Here is a 22,395-nt window from a genome sequence, read left to right on the forward strand (position 1 = left end):
TGAGTTTTTGGATTCCATCTTCATTTCAACCTGAGTTTTCTTCAATAATTCTTTCTTTTTGAACTCACCTTTCAATTCCCGAGTTGTCTTTGTCATTTCATTCATTCATATATTTGTATTTTCTGGAGGTTTAGTAAGAAGTTTATCTCCTTCCTCTTTGAGTTTTTTTATATGCATATGTTCTTTAAATTTGTTTCATCATTTGATCATGTTTATGACTGTTCTTTTAAATTCCATGTTCCATTGTTCCTCTAGATAGTGGATATTGCAGCACACTTCTGTAGGACTGGTTGTATATGGTAGGCACATATTATCTTGTTTTTTCAGAGCATTTGTTTTTGTTTTGTGATCTGGGCATATGGGGTTATTTTGTTGGTTGTATGTCTGATATGAAATTCTAGTCTGATTCATTGAGTTGAAGTTTAGTTCTGTTTTATTGTTGATGTAGTTTGGTTGATTTCTGATCAGGTATGTATAGTTAGTTTGTTTGTGTTGTAGGTGCTCACTTTTTATTTATTATTTGGAGGGACCAAATGGTTTCAAGCCTTTGAGTCAGGAGCTCTCCAAGAGAGTGAAGGGGCCTAGTCCAAAGCCTGGGCGATGGGGATCAGGTGGGCGTGTTTTAATTAGTTAAGCAGAGAAGCAGCAGAATTGTGACCTAGTGGGCAGGTGAGCAGGATGGGGGTAATTCAGCCTGAAAGCCTTTCACTATGTGGCAGCAGCAGGGGGATGAGGCCTAGGCCCAAGAAGGTCAAAGACGACAGGATTTTGTGTGTGTGTGTGTGTGTGTGTGTGTGTGTGTATTAAAATATTTATCAACATGAAATGAAATGATTGAATCACTAAGCTTTGGAGAGAAAACTAAATTAGTAAAATGAACACAGTCAAAATATACCTAGAAGAAGAATATCAAACTGTCATTAGAAATGTGCAGTGTAGAAAACCTGGAGGTAGAAGAGAGATTAAAAGAAGAAAGCATAGCTAAAGAAATAATAACTGGATCCTTTTACCTAAAATTAAGTAAAATATTGAAATAAATATCCAAGCATTTCTATCAGGTCTATAAAGGATAACATTAAGATTATGAAACTGCCAAAAGACAAGGAGTGCTCAGTTCAGCAAACTGTTAGATAGTCTTTATGAACATGGAGATCCAATGGCATTAAGAGGAGATTTCTCTTCTGAAAGAGATTATAGAAGAATAAGCAGCATTAACATCCAAGAAGTTAAAAAAGTATCAGTTAATAATTCTATGTATGGGAAAAACTGTTCAAAAATGAGGGAGAAATTAAGGTCCTCTTAGGTAACCAAATTAAAGGGAGTCCATTACAACCATTGTCTTATAAAAACTGCAAACACTTGCTCAGACTGAAATGATGCCCCCTAACTAGAACTAAAAGATACAGGATACAATACTAAAATACAATAAATGCTTTTGATGAACTTTAGCTTTCAGTTTTGGTTTGCCTAAGAGTACTAGGCCAACTGAAATAACTAACAAAAGCCAAAACTTCAATTACCTGAGCGGGTACAAATTTGATGGCACATGTGTTTGTGGAAAAGTAAGTTTTGCTTCAAAATAATTGAAAACTTGGGGTTGGAGACATTATTCAGTGTTAAGAGTACTGGCTGCTCTTTCAGAGGACCAGGGTTCAATTCCCAATACCCTTATGGTAGCTAAAACTCTCCATAACTCAAGTTCTAGGGGATCTGATCCCTTCTTCTGATCTCTGAAGGCATTACATGACATATGTGCACTTACACACATTCAGGCAATACACTCATACAATTACAATACAAATAATAAAAATATTTTTTAAGAAAAACTTTGTGGGGAAAAACTGAGCAAAATGTAAAGTTTCACAATACAGATAGTGTTTTTTAATATTTTTATTGTGAAAATTTAAAGACTATCTGGTTGCATAAAATAACCAACATATGTAAGAGAGATATGGAAAAATGTGAACCACCTTATGAAGATGCATGCGTCTCTGAACAGTTCATCAGAAAATGTTCATCTTGATTATTATGATGATGGCATTCTTCAGGAAATTTTATTTCTACCAGAACTGATTATTTCTTAATTTTAAAAAACACCAAGTCCTCTAAAAAAATCATATCTTTAAGAGACCAAAAGAGAACAATGGTTTTCCAAATCCCAAGCAGAAAATGAATATATGTGTATGTATGTATTATGTATATATAACAAAAATACCAAAAGTTATGTACTCCATTTAATGAACCATAACCCAAAATATTTTCTGGTTAATAAAGTATATCAAAATTAAAATAACATATGATCTTATACAAAATAATATTTATGTTTAAAATTTTTAAAACGTGCATAAAGCAACAGATTGAAGAGACTGTATAGATTGAAGTCAATAATCTCACATCAAGAAAATATGAAACATTCATGCAAAGATGGTGGAAATGTACATAAATAAGACAACAGGAAAGAGACCAAATGAAATTCGTAATGCAAAGGGTGATGCTGTAATAGCAAATAAAATGGAGAGTAGCTCAAAAAATACCTTAATATTATATTCAATATAAGCCAATATTTATTCAAATGCTATAGCATTTTAATAATACATAGAAGGCAAAAATTAACAATTTTTACAAAGAAAGATTTAATTATAGATATACAATCATTTAAAATATATAAAATAGTCATGTTTCAATATACATGTCATTGATAAGATATGACTGTGAATAAAACAATTTTCTATGTAATCCTAATCAGGAAAAATAATTAAAGATGAAACAGAAAAGTTGAACATTCATTATCACAGAATAAAGAAAAAGATACATAAAATATTTATGTGAATGGGCACTATATAGAGACGAACTTAGAGTCTAATACTAAACATCTTACAAGGAAAAGATATTAGGGTCTTATAGAGATCCCAAAGCCTGGGAAAAATACTAGAAAGTTGCAGATAATATACTGAGCATGATCCTGCAACCAGAACCAGTTAGGGAGAGCACAAATGAGTGTCAGAGTCCAATGTCACTTCAGAGATGTTATTCAAATATTTTTAACAAGAGACTGCAAGTTGTATTTTAGTAATTCACACAGCAATGCATCTTGAGCAAGATGATATTGTTTCTTTATTCAAAGTCTCTTCAAAGTTAAATAAATGAACAATATGATTCATTTCATTATCAATTTCAAAAGTAAGTGCCTCAGCTCTGATAATGACAACACATGTTGTACCAATGCTCACTCAGACAATAAACTTAATATGAGAACAAACCATGAACAACAGCTATCAGAAAACATTGGATAATACCTAACAGTACAGAGGCATACAATGCCAGGCTAGGTTGATATAAGAAAAAAGAAGTCAGCATACTGACTTTTTCATTTTTTCTTTTATTTTTCTTCCAGAGAGTAAACCTGATCTCAATTGGCTTGAATAAGATCCAGAAGTTTGGACAAAATTAAAGATGAAATGTAAGAAAAGAGAATCACAGCAAGAAGAGCCATAAATCTGAGCCCTAAATTCTATGAAAAAAATCTCTTCCCAAGTCTTAGATTGATTCTAAGAAATGTTCTTATTGGAAAACTTTTAGAAGCTCAGCTAAGAACTAAAGAAATTAATAGAGAACTTCAGCTGCTGCCTACTTTAGGGAACACCAATTATGAATTTAGAGGACTATGAATCAAACTAATTTTCTTTAAAATAATTAACATTTTTTAGAGAAACAGGAGTAGAGCTTCAGGTATATATCATATACAGTGTGCAGGATACAGTACAGAATTATTAGCAGTAGGGCTGGGTGGGACACTGTTACTGAGATTTATTTTATAAGGAGTAATCTCAAGAGGCTGGAATTGTTGATCAGTTTTTAAAAGCCATTTGTAATTGTGCTCCAGTGCATGTACTGAGAAAAAAATACCCCATAGAATGCCTAAATAAATGAAGCAACTTAATTATTCCATGATGGAAGTTTCTGTATTATTATCTCAGTTCCCTCAGAGCTATCTATAGTTTCCAAGCAATGCCAACCATGTGCATTAAGTACACTTTTTCTTTTTGGTAGATGTTGAAAAACTTGTTTGTAAAATTTATATGAATTCAAGTCTGGTGAAAAACTTATTACTTCTTTGAAAAATGACAGGCATGGAGATGTTATATTTTGATGATGAAATAAAAGGCATTTAGCGCTGTGAGGAGAGTATTAACAAATAATGTGGGGAAAATTGATAACCATTTGCAACAACTTGAAGGTGGAGCCATAACTAACAACACTCAGGAAACAAGACACTAGAAGCTGGGCATGGTAGCGAATGCCTTTAATGCCAGCACTTGAAGGTGGAGTCAGGTTCATCTCTGGGAGTTCAAGGCTAGCCTGGTCACAGGCCAGTTGGGGCCACAGGGAGCCCCTATCTCAAAAAGACCAAAAGAAAAACAAAACAAAAGAAAAAGCACTAGTATTATAGACTTAAATGTGCAAGCTACATTTAAAATGATAAGAAGAAAACACAGAATAACAATTTTTTGAACTTGAGTTAGCAAAATATTTCTTAGATTTCTCTGATGCATACTGTTCAAAGAAGAAAGCAACTGACAAATTGAACTTTATTATGGTAAAGAACTCCTTTTTAAAGTTATGAAGAGAGAACCAGGGTGGTGTCTCACGTCTTTCATACCTTGGGAGGCAGAGGCAGGTGGATCTGTGAGATCGAGGCCAGCTTGGTCTTCATAGTGGGTTCTAGGCCAGTGGTGGCTATAGGGAGACCCTGTCTCAAAACAACCACAAAAAAGAAAAAAAATAAGAAGAGGATATTAGAAAAATATTTGTTACATATTTAGTTTATATCTAGAATATATGAAGATCTTCATTTTGATGGAGAATTTATGATGGAAAAGTAAGGTAACACAATTTGAAAAATGAAAAATTTGAACAGTATAATGTTAATGTGCTGTACCTTGGACATATTGGGATACTACTCTAGTTTTGATCACATCTTCAAAACACTATCAGTGAAAGGTTTGGTTTCTATGCTGGTGATAATGTGGTCATTTGGTAGAAACTTCAAGGGTTGGGGTCTGGTCATTTGGTTATGTCATCGAAGAGGACTGACGAATTCTGGCCCCTTTGTAGCTTTCTTCAAAATGCTTGCTGGATCATGAGGCAAGTGGATCTGTTCTGACTTTTCTTACCATAGTGCCCTGCCTCATCATTTACCCAAAGATATATTAGCAATAAATTAGAACTTCCAAAAACCCATATGTCCCAAAGAGTTTTTTTCTGTGACTTAATTGTCTTTGAGTCATTTAATTTCTTAGAATGATAAAATCTTGACTAGTAGAGAAACCATTAATGGTCTATTGCCATTGCAAATATGAAGTTTTGGTGAGTTCTGTGATACAGAATCTGTTCAACCATAAGCAATGGTGCTATAGATTGTTCAATTTAAACAAATTTCAAAATCTTCTGGCTCAAGTAAACATAGAGAAAAGGATTATCCCACATACTCATTATTTATAGAAACAGAAGAAAGCTCAGTTATCTTTAAGAATTACTCAGTACTCTGCTATGCTAGATGTATTGGCACTTGAGCATTTGAGATGTGGCCAGTGGATTGAAAAAAACTGCAAATTTATATTATAAAACAGATTTCTTAGACTCAATACAAGAGCAAAATTAATGTAAAATGTCTTATTATTTCAATTTTTAAACGGTTGCTTGTAATCAGTTATGAGAGCACATACCTGTAATCCCATCACTGAAAAGGTTGAGAAAGGAATATTACAAGTTTAATTTTTCATTTTCATTGTTTTTAAATGACTTGATCATGTTTTTTTTATTTTTTTTATTTTAAGGGATTTTTCCCCCAAATATAACTCTTTTTAAAATTTATTGATTTTTTTGTATTTCATACAGAACATGCCAAACAATCTTATTCATCCAAATACCCACATCCCAAGTGACACCTTCCCATACCCCATCTCCTGCTAGAGCCCATATACTCTATCATCCCTGTTACTGTCCATTGTGTTGTCAGTACCCCCAGCCAGTCCCCAGTGCTTGTCCATTTGCTGAGTATAGTCAGCCTATCTATAGTTTCTTGTTTTAGGATCAGCTTTTCCTCATCTAGCAGCAAGCTGTTGCCAATATTCCCTTAGAGAAGATTGGGGTCTGCTGTTCATTTCCCCAGTTCTATGCTGGGTTACTCTCTGGGAGTCTCCTGGGCCATCCTGGCCCACACCTCAAAGGAAGGTACCTCCTGTCTAGCATTGCTTCTTGTTAGGTAGCCCTTAGATATACACTAAAGAATTATATTGATCCTTAAGGGATGGTTTTAATGTCATTACAAAGCAAATTTGAAACATAATACAGAATTCAGAATACAAACAGTTAAATCGAAGGAATGTTGACAACTGATTGCTATTAGATGAAGAGCTGATCTTCCTAAAACAAGGGACACTAGATAGGCTGACTAGACTCAATGGACAGATTTGCATTGGGGAAAACTACAAGTTTAAAGCCAGCCTTAAATAAATAACAGAATACAGTCTGAAATTTTTTAAAAAGATTATACAAATATTGAATTTATTAAGTTGAATAGATTATATTATTGAACTAATGTCACATATTTAATGCACCCTCTAGAAAATTTAATAGTAAGTGTATTATAGTTTATGACACACATTATATTTGTGTTAGTGTTGATTTTCAATAACATTAGAAAACTTTTCTGTGTATGCCAAGTAAATATTTCAGTTGCTTCTAAAATGTTAAAATCACATAAGTGTTTCTGTTGTTTGTTTTACTCTCCCTTTAATTCTTCTCTTCCTCTGTCTTCCTCCTTAATTTTAGCAGTGTTGAAACATTCTTAGTCTGATAGTTATAAAAATAGGAAGCAAGTCATGGGACATAGTTGGTCTAATGAAGTAACTTAGCTACTCTTGTCTACATAGAGTGGACTAAATATACTCTTCTATGCTACATAGAAAGGCAAAGCAACCACTGAGTGACATATTTATTACTCACTATTGACCAAATACCTAGGTCATGGGAAAAAAGAACTGGAAATCAAGTCATAGTCCTTGGTGTTAATGTTGTTTCTAGTCTATTATGAAATATATGTGATTAAGGATTATGAACCTTGTTGGTATTTCTTCAGGTCTACTGTGCAAAAAAAAAGAAAAAGACTTTCTATCTTTTTATAGAAATGCTTTAAGCACACGAGTGTTTTAACTAATTTGTCGGACAGATTAGAATCCTTCCTTTTCATCAGTGGTTTGTGAAATGATTTTAACATCAAGTTTAATTTGGTACCACAAAGGACTATCACTTGTCTAAATTCCTTACATTGTACATTCCATTTATTTTTTTCTTTGTTAAATTAATTCTTCCCTGAAGTGTTGCCACTGACATAAGCTTCATCTTCTGAACTCCTCAGATACACTTTTTAACAAACCATCAAATGATCTTTCTCAAGCACACTGGTATTTGGAGAGAATTTCTGTCTGCCTCAGGAAAACCTAAATAGTCTTTGTCATGTCACAAACTCATAAGAGCAGAGAGTTTCAGGTCCCTTACCTTGAACAGCTAGGCTTCAAGACAATATTGCTGAGACCCTTTAGAACTCACTTTCAGCACATATGACATTTCAGATAACTGCTTCCTTAGCAAACAGAATGTTTGTTCCACTGTCTTGTGATGGATATGAAATACCAAAAACTAAGTTCAGCTCTCTTAAGCCAGTGAAAATGTCATTTTGTTACTACATCAGAATCTGTGTCTTGATAAATACACTTTTCATTCATATACTGAACATCACAGTGTCCGTAAAATTGATGGAAGCATTACACAGTCTTAAATCTGAGAGATATCATCTTCTTCATCTCTTAATCTCATTTTATAGGCCATCTCTATGTTGTACAAGATGATTACAATTAATGAAATAGTTCATGTATTTGAGACTATACTATACACTCAAAAATTTTACATCTAAGAATGATATAAAGACATCTAGAGTATAACATATTAATGCTATATAACAAAGTCAAATATAGTTTCTCTTTAGAATATTTTATAACATATTGTTTATATAAAAATTGATTATAATTTGAAATAATCATAATTTTTCTACTTAATGCTATGTAACAAAGTCAAATATAGTTTCTCTTTAGAATATTTTATAACATATTGTTTCTATTTTCTTAGTTATTGATTTTTATCTGGACACCATTATTTATGAGATAATATAAGAAATTCCTAACACATGCCTCTGGATGTGTTCAATTATAGATCTATTTTCTATGTCAATTGTCGAGCAAACTTGCTAATTTATGAATTCATATGAGTTCCTATGAGAAATTTTCCAGCTGTCTGTAAAACTCTATGTCCTTGTTGTCATCAACCACCTCTGGGTCTTTCAACCTTTCTGCTTCCTCTTCTGCAATGATCCCTGAGCCTTGGGAGTCAGAAGTTTCATGTAGGTGTCCTATTCAGGGATAAGCTATCTGCAAACTCTTATTCTCTGAATGCTGACCAGTTGTGGTTCTCTGCATTAAACACCATCTGCTCTACAAGGAAGTTTCTCTGCTGAGTGTTAGGAGGTTCATTAATCATGTCCATTCTGAGAAAGCTGTCAGATGTGGGGATCCAAAAGTCTGATAGAGCAGTGATGGTGGTACAGGAAGGTATGTAAAAGGAAGCTCTCTGGGAAAGCCCCCCAGGACTGCCGGTTCCTGGCAGAGCTTAGATGGCAATAATGGAGCCTAAAATTTATCCCATGTATCAACCTATTGATTGGTTGATCCATTGAGTTTATGTATTTATTTTTATTTGTATTTTATGTGTTTGAATGTTTTATTTGCATGAATGTAAGTGCATCTGTATTTTGCAATGCTTGCAGAGGCCACAAGAAGATGTCAGGTCCCCTGGAACTGGATTTATGGATGGTAATTAGCTGCCATTTAGGTGCTGGGAACTGAGCCTGGATCCTCTGCAAGAGTAGCCATTGCTCTTAACCCCTGAGCCTTTTTCTTGGGTCTCCCCCTCCAAATTATTATTATTTTTGTCACAGTGTTTTATAACAGGAATTGAAAGTGAACTAGGACATGAGACAAAGACAGCAATATTTACCATTAAAGGTATGTCATGAAGTGATGGGTTGCTGAGACATCAGGACTAGAGTAGATGAAGGAAAGGAAAAAGAAAGCCTGCAGCCTCTGCCTTTTTCTAAAGCAGACTGCCTACCAAACACGACTTCATAGGCTTTCTTTCCTACAAAACCCTCTAGTAGGAATCATGTGGAAGAAAATGTTGCCTTGTTGATTATCAACTGTTATTTACAAAACTTGAATGTTGATGATATTTGATGTGACATACTGAGCTAAGTTTTGCACCTATGTGCTTCTTGACTTCTATGCATCTCTTTTTTTTTAAGAGTCAAGGGAATCAAGGGTATTTGATTGGCATATGCAAGCTGGAAAATAATCCAAAAATCAAGCCAGAAATAATCAAGACTTTCTGATCTATTATTCAGTTTTAAACATAAGCTCTTAGACTATGTCTTCTAAGAAGCTGTCATCATTAGGCTCAGTAGTATTTAACAACAACAATATCAAGTCTATTTTGAATAATGAGAACTTCCATGATTATTGTGATATTGTAACTTTGAATGGTAGGTAATTTTGTTTAAAAAATCTATTTTAGAAAATATTCAAAGGTCAGAAACTTTAGCTAGGGTTAGAATATTTTCTTTTTCAACACATTTGTAAGCTAACAATAAAGGAAGTTTTTCTAATAATCATTCAATCAAATAAATTACTATATTTAAAAGGTGCAGCTCAAAATACCATAACTGATTATAAGTTTAAAAGAAATTTTTATTCTAAAGATAATACAATTATTATAAGCACGGATATCTGAAGTTGACATATTCCTAAGCATCTACCACATCAAAACCGAGAAGTTTTTCAGTATGAAGTAAAACGGCTTTGTAAATAAGCATGATTCAAACTAAGCTAGCAAAAATGCTAGCATTAGTAAACATGTAATTGGCAGTCTTGTGAAAATTTACTTCAATGTGTTATATTTTTATGAACTTATAGGACTTTTTCTCATGATGTGTTATAGCAAAGGACCAATTCTGCTGAGTTTTATTAATAAAGCAAGGAATACTGGTCCTTAAAATTTTCTCACTTGTCAAATACAGCCCTTCAACCATGTTTAAGTGAAAAAGGATACATAACTGTGATGAAATTATTTCAGTTAAATTCTATACAAAAATGCAATGTGATTTTGCCCTATGTGTGTATGCATGTATATGTTTGTGGATGTGTATATGAGGCTACATGGACCGGTGCATGTGGTTACACACACCCATGAATGTGGAGGTCAGAGACTAATGTCCAGTGAATTTCTTAACTGCTCTCCACTTTAGTTTTTGAGATAAGGTCTTTCATTGAACCTGCGGCTCTTTAATTGTGTAGAACAGCTGGCCACTGAGTTCCTGGGATCTTCTCATCTCTTTCTTCCAGAAATGGGATTTCAGGCATGAGCTACCACATCAGCCTTTTTATGTGGATGCTAGGGTTCTGAACTCATGTTCTGTCACTTGCACAGCAAAGACTTTAAGCACCGTACCCATTAAGTCATCTCTCCAGCAATCATCTTTATGTGTTTGTATTTGCTTGCGTGTGTGTGTGTGTGTGTGTGTGTGTGTGTGTGTGTGTGTGTGTAGCATATTCATGAGTTTAGGGGGTAGTTCTGCATGTGGATGCATGCACATGTAGAAATCACAGATCAATGCAGAGGTCTTCTTCAATTGCTCTTCACTTTAATGTTTGAGACAGGATCTCTCACTGAACCTAGAGCTATCTAAGTGTTTAGACTAGCTGATGAGTGAACTCCAGATATCCTCCTTTTTCTACTCCCCAAGTGTGGAATTATAATCATGTACCACATTGCCGAGTTTTTGTGTGGGTGCTGGACATCAAACTCAGGCCTTCATACTTGCCTAGTAACTAAATTAACAACTTAGCCATCCCCTGTCTTTGCTTCATTTTGCATAGCAAATTTGATAACATTGTTTCAAAGGCAATCATACAAGAAATCACATGAAAGAGGTATTTTGTATTGATAATACATTATTTGTTTTAATTTTATATTATTGCTTTAAATTTAAAACAGTTTTAAATGTCCATTTTATAGCATAATTTGTATTAAAATTCAAATAATAGCTTAGCATAATACTTCCTTGAGTGGTTGACTTTTCCTTTAGATGTTTCTATTCCTTTGTTTCCCAGGCATGGAGAGTGAGAGAAGCTCTAAACATTACATAAAAAGGATGAAGGAGTTAGGAAGGTGCTGTGTAATCACTGAGGAGCTGTGGCACTTGCAAGCTTCTAAAATGCAACATTACCTGGGCACCTATCAGCAGAAAACCAAAGAGAAGGAGAAAGACAAAAAGCCCATCTGGGCTCTGGATGAGAGGGATATTGCCTTGTTGAAAGCTTATGGTCAGAGTATTACTCCAGGCAGATCAAGCAGGTTGAGGATGAAATTCAACAACTTCTCAAAAAAATTAATGAGCTCACAGGTATTAAAGAGTCTGACACTGGCCAGGCACCAGCAGTCATTTGGGATTTTCCTGCAGATAAACAAATGCTTCAAATTGGGAGGTGTACAAAGATAATCAGTGCTGATTCAGAGGACCCAAAATACATTATTAATGTATTTTAATTATTAACAGCAGTTTGCCAAGTTTGTAGTGGATCTCAGTGATCAAGTAGCACCTACTGACATTGAAGAATGGATGAGAGTTGGTATGGATAGAAAAAAGTATCAAATTCACATTCGACTACCTCCTATTTGATCCAACAGTTACTATGATGCAGGTAGAGGAAAAACATGATGTCATACAGTGATGTTGGTGGCTGCAAAGAACAGACTGAGAAATTGCAAGAAGTAGTTGAAATCCCACTGCTTCATCCAGAGAGGTTTGTGAATTTTGGAATTGAGCCTACAAAGGGTGTGCTGCTGTTTGGTACCCCAGGCACAGGCAAGACACTCTGTGCTAGAGCTGTTCCTAATAGAACTGATGCTTGCTTCATTTGAGTTATTGGATCTGAACTTGTATAGAAATACGTTGGCGAAAGGGCTCGAATGGTTCGTGAGCTCTTTGAAATGTCCAGAACAAGAAAAGCCTGCCTTATTTTCTTTTATGAAATTGGAGGGGCTCAGTTTGATGATGGTGCTGCAGGTGACAATGAAATGCAGAGAAAAATGTTGGAACTAATCAACCAGCTGGATGCTTTTGATCCTCCACACAACTTCAAGGTCCCGATGGCCACTAACCGACTTGATACTTTGGATCCAGCACTGATGAGGCCAGGGAAGTTGGATGGAAAAACTGCATTTAGCTTGCCTGATTTGGAGGGTCAGACTCACATCTTTAAGATTCAAGCTCGTTCAATGAGTATCAAAAGAGATATTAGATTTGAATTGGTAGCACGGCTGTGTCTAGCTAGCACTCGAGCAGAGAGATTGGAAGTGTCTGCAAAGAAGCCGGCATGTTTGCAATCCGAGCTTGGCGAAAAATTGCTACCGAGAAAGATTTCTTGAAAGCTGTAAATAAGGTCATTAAGTCTTGAGCTAAACTCAGTGCTACTCCTCAATACGTGATGTACAACTGAGTCCCAAAAGCTTTCAAGTGGGTAAACTTCCTTTAGTTGACGTTCTAAGCTTACATCATAGACTTGTTACCACCTCATAAAAAAAATAGAATATTTCAAAATTGTAAAAAAAAAAAAAGTTAAATGATACTTCTTTTTTTTTTTTTTTTCAAATTTGACCTCTGTAATATTTGGAAAAGTAAGAAAATTCTCCATGTCTGAGAGGTTTCCTGATTTCACGAATATTATTTTAGGTAAGACTCTGAGCTAATAAATCAATGCTAACTAAATAATTAAAGATCTTTATGCTACCCAATATCTCCTTATGTGATATATTTGAATAATTTCATAAAATAAAGAGAATCAAAAGTAACAGGAGATTTAAATGTCAGGTACATCTAGAATAATTTCTTATTTTTCTCACTGTCATGCACTTCTGGATCACAATAACGCTAAAGGACTCTGAGTGAGATTCTTTGGGTTTTTCTCACAGATGTGTGCTATCTCCATTTCAGTCCTTAGGGTTTTATAAAATGCATTAAGCTTCATAAACCCAAAGATTTGGGGATTAATACTTAGGCAAGGGCATTTTGCTAAGAACATTCTGCAGCCTAAACCATCACCCAGCTTGGTTTAATGACATGGAGGTTCATTTGGAGAAACTTTTCAGAGCAGGCTCCAGCGTTCTCTTTGCTACAGTGTCATCCAATAAGGAGGGAGTGACTGAACGATGTTCTCCCTCCTTATATCACTTTGGAATCCAGGTCATCCATCATAAGTGTGGCCCATCATGAGATAATTTATCCTGCATTCCTAAAACGCAGCCTGCTATAATGGGGTAGAGTGCAGCTATTTAAAAAAAAATCTAGCTGATGCACAGCCTTCTATTTTTTTATTTAGAAAATAAAAATAGGTAAGAAATCTAAATAAAAAAACTAAGCTGAAAACACATGAAGAAAAAACTTAGAGAGAGAAATAATGAAAGTGTTCCTGATTATAACCAGAGTACTCATTTTTCCACCAATTAAATGACTAGAGAAAGTGGTATATTAGTACCATTTCTTAAATTTAAAAAAAAGAATGTGTTGAAGGGAATGTCTTTCTTCATAAACAAGAAAAACAAGCCACTTCTCATCTTTAAATCACTTAAATATGTGTAATAGGAGTTAAAAATAAAATCTGTTAGGAATCTATAACTTTTTTCATATTATGATTTTCTGTGATACCATACTCATTATCACCTACAGTTGGACTTGGAGTTCTTTCCATAGTCAACCAAATGCTTTTAACATTTAACTAGAGTTTCTTTTATACTATCTATAAAATTTGACATTTATTCTTCCTGTGACTGTTCTTTCTTTCTTTCTTTTTTTAAAACTTAACTACAATAACCAAACAGGTAATAATACAATTGTTTGTTGATCTATTTTTATTCATTCTAAATGGACATGTTGGAAAATTCTGATATATTTTAATATATAAAATGGGGTTTGTGTACCCAAGTTTAATGAAAGTAATATGTTTATCTCCCAGGAGAGCAAAATTGGAATACCATTTTTTGTGATTATAGTTCAGTTTCCTAACTTTATCTTCTTTTAATATTTAATTCTATTGTAAAATTGCTTTATTACTTCAAATAAAGAATGCAGTGCTGTTTTTACAAAGGGGGGATAAGGAGTTAAATTTGGTACTTTATTGAAATCTAAAGAAAAGTGCAGATTTTAGTGTTAATATGTTTTTTTTTTAGTCAACGAGTTTCTCTTCATGTTATATGGAATACAAATCTGTATGGTCAGAAGGATTCTACCAATGAAGAAAATGGAAATGCTTAGTTCCATTGTGTAATAACTGCATGCTGTTTCCATAAATATGTTTTAAAATATTTTGCTTATAGAATTTTTTTACACTTTGATATTTTTGATTCCATTCTACAAGATTTTTGATTCCTTTCTGCTCCTCTTCTTCTTGTGTTTGTTTTCCCTCTCTTTAGTCCAATATATGCTGCCCAAATATTCTTTAGTGTAGCTCCTGCCCTGAAATGTGGTCTAGAAAGGACTACTACTGCAATGAAGAGTAACTTATTATTCTCAGTTTAACAGAGAGTAATAGAAGGGGAAACAAACCCAAGGGGACTATTTGTGGGAGATCTGGAACTCAATGCCACCTAGGAGAAACCAAGGCAGTTAGTTCAGTGTACAAGTCTGAGCGAGGAACTTAGATACCTATGGATGAAAATGTCATAATGAATCACGATATTTTTTATGCTACGTAAATATTGACTTTAAAAGGCTGAGTAATAAATGATGATGTTTCTTTAAACAGTGTATGAAATTCATATTCATTTTACCATTTTAGCATTCGTAATAGGATGAAAATTATTTTAATAAAATTTCATGTTAATTATTTGAATATTTCATATATTTTGATCATTTCCCTTCCTCTAATCCATCTTAGATCTATCCCACCTCCTTACCCACCTAGCTTTCTGCTCCTCTTCTTCTTGTGTTTGTTTTCCCTCTATTTAGTTCAATATATGCTGCCCAAATATTCTTTAGTGTAGCTCCTGCCCTGAAATGCGGTCTAGCAAGGGTAATACCCTTGATGAAAACTGACTCTTCCTGTCCAAGCAGTTATATACCAATAGACCCTCAGCTAGGAGTAGGGTCTCCTGCCCACTGACCCTGCCCTTATATTGGGATTCTGTTTGGTTTGAGTTTAAGCAGGTCTTGTGCAAGCTTAATTGCTACAAGTTTAAATATGCAACTTCCCTGCTGTTTGATAAACACTATTTCCTTGTAATGTCCACCATCTCTGGTTCTTACAAGCTTTCCATCCCCTTTTCCACAATGGTCCCTGAGTCTTGAGGATAAAGGTATTTTCTGGGGGTTCGAACCAGCGACCCCCGGCGCAGTGATGATTGGGGATGAGTAAGCATGCCGTTTGCCAGCCCACGCTGCCCCCAGTACCAGGGACACTCAGACGCAACGGGGAGTCTAGTCAAGCGGGGACTCATTTATTGCAGGTGTTACAAAGTTTATAAAGGCACCTGGAAATCCCCCCTCCCCTCCTGAGGGTGTATCTTAAGTATGGTCATGCGCTGATCATGCACTCCTCAGCAGTATGGAAGTATTCTTCAGACTTTCAAAGCAAGTCAAGCGGTGCCCCAGTAACTTCCTTTTGGACCTATGCAAGATGGGGCCTTTAGGTCCCGACAACTCTTCACCAAACACTATTTTTATGTTTTAAAGTTAAAATAAATAAGAGTAAATGGTGACTGTTTATATTATTTTTCCTACATTATCAATTAAATTCTGCTTATTCTAATCTTGTATCTCAATGTCAATGATAAAATGAAGAAAATGTATATTGACCAAAAGTGGTTTATAAACTTTTATTAAATATGTCTGTGTGATCTCCCCAGGATTATCAGATGCCATTCATAATCAAAGCACAACCACAACTATATGCTTTGATGAGTTATCAGTGACTGGTTAGTTCCATTCTTGATAAGATAGAGATATATGTTTCAGCATAGCAAGATAAAATACCCGAAGTTCATATTAGCCAAATGAGTTGTAGAAATGAAAAAGACATTATATAGTAAATGGAAAGTTTATATTTGAAAATATTTTAATTATAGTTGATATAGGTAAGAGGTTAACATTCTTATTGTATTTTAAAAAAAGTTAAAAATACAAGAATGTTATCCATGCTCAGATGTCAAGGAGCTCAGAAAGTAACCGACTGTGACTAGTAATAATCAGATATATAGAGATTAGAAACGCATGTGCAAACATCTTAATGTCAATTGCATTGAAAAAGAATTTTTCTATATGAAACTGTGTATTTTAATAATGGAGATCTTTTTTAAAGGTTAAAACCTCATTTAATTTTATGTCTTATAGGGTTTATACTGAGTACAATATTGTATAACTGTAATAATTCAACTGTAACCTAAAATTTTACAGCCAATTTTGTAAGAGATGCATCTTAGCTCTGGAAATTGTTATTGAATATGTCAATGCTGTTGTGATGAAATGCTTCTTCTAAGTACGTGGTTGTTAAATAAATAATTAAAAATATACAAGAATGAATGCCATAGGGCATGTAATGATTCAAATATTTTATATTATCATTAATTTGAAAATTTGAAGACTATTGTTCATATAATGCATTAAGATGTCATTTCAAGAGATACTAAGGGGTGCTCTGTAGTTGACTGTGTTGGAACACATTTTATTCAGGGTTGTTATAGAGTGACAAGCCATAGAATCAATCCATTTTTAGCAATCTCCACTTGAATTTTAATAGGGATCAAAGACTAAGCATGTTGAGCTTGAGTTTGGAATACCCTATCCAAACCTCATTTACCCACAGATTTTTGGCATCTCATTCATTTAAACCAAAGCTCTTCATCCACTGGTTCAGTGAAAAAAAATTTTAAGTTCCAATGTCATTTGACAGCTATACATTTTCTAAGTCTTTTTGAAAGCATATTTTGATGGATTTAATACAACACATTTTAACTTTTTAAAACATTTTATTTATTATTTTTATTTTATGTGTATTACCTGAATGTAGGTAAGTGCACCCATGTCATGCAACACCCATAGAGGTCAGAAGAGGCTGTAGGATCCCCTGGGACTGGAGTTATGGACTGTTGGTAGCTGCCATGTCGGTACTGGGATTTGAATCCAGGTCTTCTGCAAGAAAAACCAATGTTTTTAACCACTGAGTCATCTCTCCAGCCCAAATACAACATATCTTAATCATCTTTCTACCCCTCCCCCATCCACACTTCCAAAAGACAACCACCAGATTTCATGCGTTTTGTCATAGGCGTATTTAGTCAGGTTAGTGTCATACTAGGGCATGGTCAGCCTATCTAGAGTTTCTCCCTTAAAGAAGATCAACTCCCCCCTGCCCCATCTAGGAGTAATCAGCTGCCAATAGTTCTTTGGCTATGGGACCTCCTGCCTATTTCCCAAAGTTTATGATGGGTTTTTGTCTGAGTTTTCATGGGTCTTGTGAATGCTGACACCATTGCTATAAATTCATATGAGCAAGGTCCTAGGAACCTGTAAGGCTCTGTTTCCATGTGGTTACACACATTCTGCCTTGGCTCTTACAATCTTTCCATCCCCTCTTGTGCAATGGTCCCATAGCCCTGGGTAAGTGAAGTTTACCATAAAAGTTCTATCCATGGACCCACATGCTACAGACTCTTATTCTCTATGTTTTGGCAATTTATGGCCTTCTGTGTTCATCGCACTCTATTTCAAGAGGGAGCTTCACTGATGAGAGTTGAGAGATGCATTAATATTTTCTCTACCCTATGTTCCACTATGTTTGTGAGCCCTAGGTACAGAGGTTGTACCATTGTACCATTTAGGGTTGGGAAACTCACAGACTTATTCTCTATGTGTGATTAGTTTTGGAACTCTGTAATAGTTTCAGTCTGTTCCAAAAGAAGCTTCTTTGATGAGCAGGGAATGGCATATTTGTCTACAAATATAAAGATATATAGTCAGCATATAATAATAAGTTACATTTATCTATGAATGTGACATCTTTAGATTTATAGTCAGGCAAGTTGGCACATGAATATTGGGGAGGCAGAGGCAACTGGATCTCTATGATTTAGAGGCCAGCCTGATCAACATAGCATTTTCAAGGCCGACAGGTCTACATGGTGAAATTTTGTCTCAGAAAAATAAAATACATGCATTTTGGAAGTCTTGCTATCAATGTCTATCCAAAAGCTGTTAACCCTTTGCTGCCTCTCCCACTGCCTTCATGGGTACACATCTAGTCTACATCACTGACATGTGAGATTTTCTAATGTCATCATTGACTTCTCTACCTTTTGTTTACATGGATTAGCATGCTCTCAACAAGAGTTTTATACTTTTCTCATGTAAGATTGATCCTGTCACTTTCTGATTATTTCAGTAGCTCCTTATGTAAGTCAGAATCAATGTTAAAGTCTACAAAGTGATCTGCACCCCCTTGTGTACTGGGTCCTGCCATACCTGTTTTCCACCCTGGCTTCATTTCTGCTCACTCTACTTTAAACAAACAGACTCTTGAATGTTTGTAGATTATTCTAGATAGTCTTATGGAATAGAGTATATAGCATTTGTTCTTTGTTTTGTTTGTAATATTCTTTGAAGATGACTCATGACTCGCTGACTCACCTGCTTCCTGTCTTGCTCAAATCTCTAGTTTTCAGCAAATTGTCCCTGGCAAATCCTTCCCAGAAAATCATATATACTACTACAATTTTCTGTCTATTAAAATTTCATTTTCTCAGCATTTAAAATTATCCAACATAATTTTTATGAATCTATTCTTTCTTTCCCAGTCTTAGAAGAAATGGTATAGAATAAACAGATACAGTGTATTTATCCTTAGAAAACTTCCTGGCACTTAATCAATACACAATAGTATTTACTGAGTCAAAGGATAAATGAATCATCACATAGAAAGTACTGAGTTAATTGAAAGCAAAATCTATCCTAACATATCTTATTTCATTTAATACAATCCATTAAATTATGGAATTCAGTCACTATAATAAAATCATTTGAGCTTAAATATGTGATTCGAATTTCTTTAGCATGGGGTACAAAAACCACCCTTTTGACATAAAGAACAAGCTTCTACACAAATCTGGGCAGCTCCAGGTTTCAAAATGACAGGATGTATCTTTTTGTCTGTGAACAGGAGTACAGAAATGATCACAGCAGGAGGAAGGATTAGTGTGGATAATGGAAAAGGTAAGCCGCATGACAGGCATTCAGAGATTCCTGTGTTATTGTTGAACCTACCTAGCAAAGCACTTTTCTCACTTCCCTTTGTTTCTAACTTACTTAATTTGCTGAACTCTCCCCATTTATTGATGCCTCCTTGCCAAGCTGACAAACTGAACCCCTGCCTAGAGAATCTGCCCTCTTCACAACAAGGTTTTTCTTTCTCTGCTTCCACCTTACTTTTCTCTTATTGCTGCTTTTCCTTCATCGTTTCACTATATCCGGCATATTCTTTGTTGAACTTCAGCATCCACCCCACTTTTACTTCATTTTTCTCTTTCCAACAAGTCTCATGTTGATCTCGACTAGAAGCTTTTTCTTTACCTTTTTTATTTTTTGCTTTTAAAATACTGTTTGCATATCTTTGAAGAATGATCTTCTAAATTTTATTAATTTATTTATTGTGTGTGCATGTATATGTGTGGGCATTCATTTGCCACTGTACTCCTGTGCAAGAAGATCATGTAGGAGTTGGCTTTCTCCTTTCTCCATGTGGATCCTAGGCGATGAATTCAGGTCATCAGGCTTCATGGTAAAAGTACACACTGAGTTCTTGCAAGCCTGAAGAGCCAGTGTATGCCTTACCGCCTCTGCGTTTCTCCTTGGCCCAATTCACTAAGTCATTTACCTTCAAGTATTCTCTTACCTGTCTACTGATCAGAGTTTAATACCTCAATCCCAATACTTTTTATTATGTCACATTTGTTTTTTCTGTCATCTTAAACATATTGAAAACTTTTTGAAAGAACCTCATAAGTCCTTTGAGATTTTGCATTATATTTTCTACCATTAGGTTACTACCAAAAGACAATATTTTATATTAGGTAGTCTCAATTTCCTTTTATAAGTGCAGCTAAAAGTTTGCTTAGAGCCGAGTACTTAATGGAAATTAAACCTAAATCTAATGTAGACAATCATTTGAATATTAACTATATAATAGCTTTTCCTTTTTATAGCACTAAATTTCTTAATTTTTTGTAGATATAAATAGATTACAGAAGAAGGAAGAAAGAAAGGAAAGAATGAAGAAAGGAAGGAAACAAGTATGAGAAGGGGATGAGAAGGGGAAAGAAGTGTTTAAATAGACATTAAATTTGCAAGGCAGCAAAGATTGGTAGATCATTAGCATTTTATGCATTTGCCTTTTCTCCTTAGATCAACTTCTCTCTCCATTTACTTTTTCACTCAGTTGTTTCTTTGCTTGCTCCCTTGGTTAAATTTGATGTTTACTTTCTAAATTAGCAGATTAAGAAGTAAAGAATTCTATTTTGCTGTAATTTCATTCCCTAATGCCTATGTGTTAAGAGAATGTTCACCTAGTGTGCTACTTTGGGAATTGGTGGAAATGGGTTCTACCTGAAGGTTTCCCTGCATCGAAAAAGTGTCCTTGGGAGGAATAACAGTGGGACCTAGGGTTCTTGACAGTTTCCTAGAGGTAGCATCTTACTTTTTCTCCAGGCTCCAAAAGCAGTAGAGTTAACAATAGATCAAAATCTCCAAAACTGTGATCCAAATTAAACCTTTCCTGTTTATAAATTGATGCTGTAGGTATTTTGTTTGCAGTAATAGAAAGCCAAGGCACACATGTGTTACTTTAGTTTTTATTTACTCATTTATGTTTTCTTAACATAATAAAATTAGAAAATGATTGTATCTTTTCCTAGACTTATCTCCAGTAATTTATTTAGAAAAGAGAGGAAAAATACTACTACTAGGAAATGAAATGTCAAGAAATAAAATCTTGTGCATAATCTGCACAGTATTTTTCTTAACCAAGCACAAGCACTGGTTGGTAGAAATGACACAATTATAACATGATTTATAACAAAGCTGTAAATATCTACCAGAAACAAACATGAATTTATAATTTTACTCAGAGGTCTCATCTATGACATTTGGCTGCTATTTACTAGAATATTAATTGTAGGATATAAATGCATTTCTTGTAACATTAAAGCACTTTTGTAATAATAATACTGGTAAGAATTAACCCAAAGAGCATGAATGGAGTGAAACACAGTCATTATGATGAAAGAAGTTCTCCATGTTCTGAGACAGAAATATATTTAGGATACATTGTTCATTTTTCTTGACTAAGGTGCTCAGTATCTTAACATACAGTATCATAAAGTTTTCCTCTAAGACTAGATTTAGACGTGAATATATTCTGTAAAGATAACAAAAAGGTACTATTATTATTTAAAATATCAACCAATGATGGCAGTTAAATGGAAAGAATGAAACTTATTTACCATCTTGAACTAAATAAAATATACCTAAATGTATTCTAGGTTCATAGAAGTGAATAAGGACCTGTTTTATAAAAGCTTATGTTATTAAATGTGTGGTAAAACCACAGTGCTAAATTTTAGATGCTCTTGTGGAAAAAAATTAAGTCAGTTGTTTTTGTTTCAAAGTATTTGATGAAAGTTAATGTGTTTTTGTTTATTGGTTTTTACTTATCCATATAATGCCATCATCTTATACATTACATTTCATATAAAATCTTGGGTTTGAGAAAAAAAATACAAGTCAAATTTAAAAATATTTCATTTCAAACCAAAAATATAAATATTCTTCTATAATTTTACACTGCATTGACTATGCCTAGTTACTTCACACTTTGCAATAATAAAAACCCACCGACAACACTTTTGTTTGCTTCGCCACTGTGGCTGCAAGCCAGCCCTTACATCTTCAGCACAGAGAAACCTGCCCTGACTCTCCCTCAGCTGCTGACAGTTGTAGGTCTTGCAACCTGAGTGGGGAGTCTTTCTGAGAATTGGAAAGTTTCCTGTAAGCTGCTGGGAATCTTCATGCAGATGTAGCAAGTGAACAGATTGTCCTTTCGGGTTGGCCACATTTCATCTCCAAGCTGAAGAACAGATGCTAAGACCTTTGTGGTTTTATTTTTTTTTCCTTTCTTTTACTTTTTA

General features: G+C 34.5%; 1 pseudogene; it reads left to right on the forward strand.

Moving 5' to 3' along the window:
- The first annotated feature begins 11,340 nt into the window (after nt 1-11,340).
- Nucleotides 11,341-12,668, forward strand: LOC103735328 (annotated as a pseudogene).
- Nucleotides 12,669-22,395: the final 9,727 nt, after the last annotated feature.

The sequence above is a fragment of the Nannospalax galili genome, unplaced genomic scaffold (assembly GCF_000622305.1).
Source record: "Nannospalax galili isolate Female #2095 unplaced genomic scaffold, S.galili_v1.0 scaffold76, whole genome shotgun sequence".
Taxonomy (NCBI): domain Eukaryota; kingdom Metazoa; phylum Chordata; class Mammalia; order Rodentia; family Spalacidae; genus Nannospalax; species Nannospalax galili.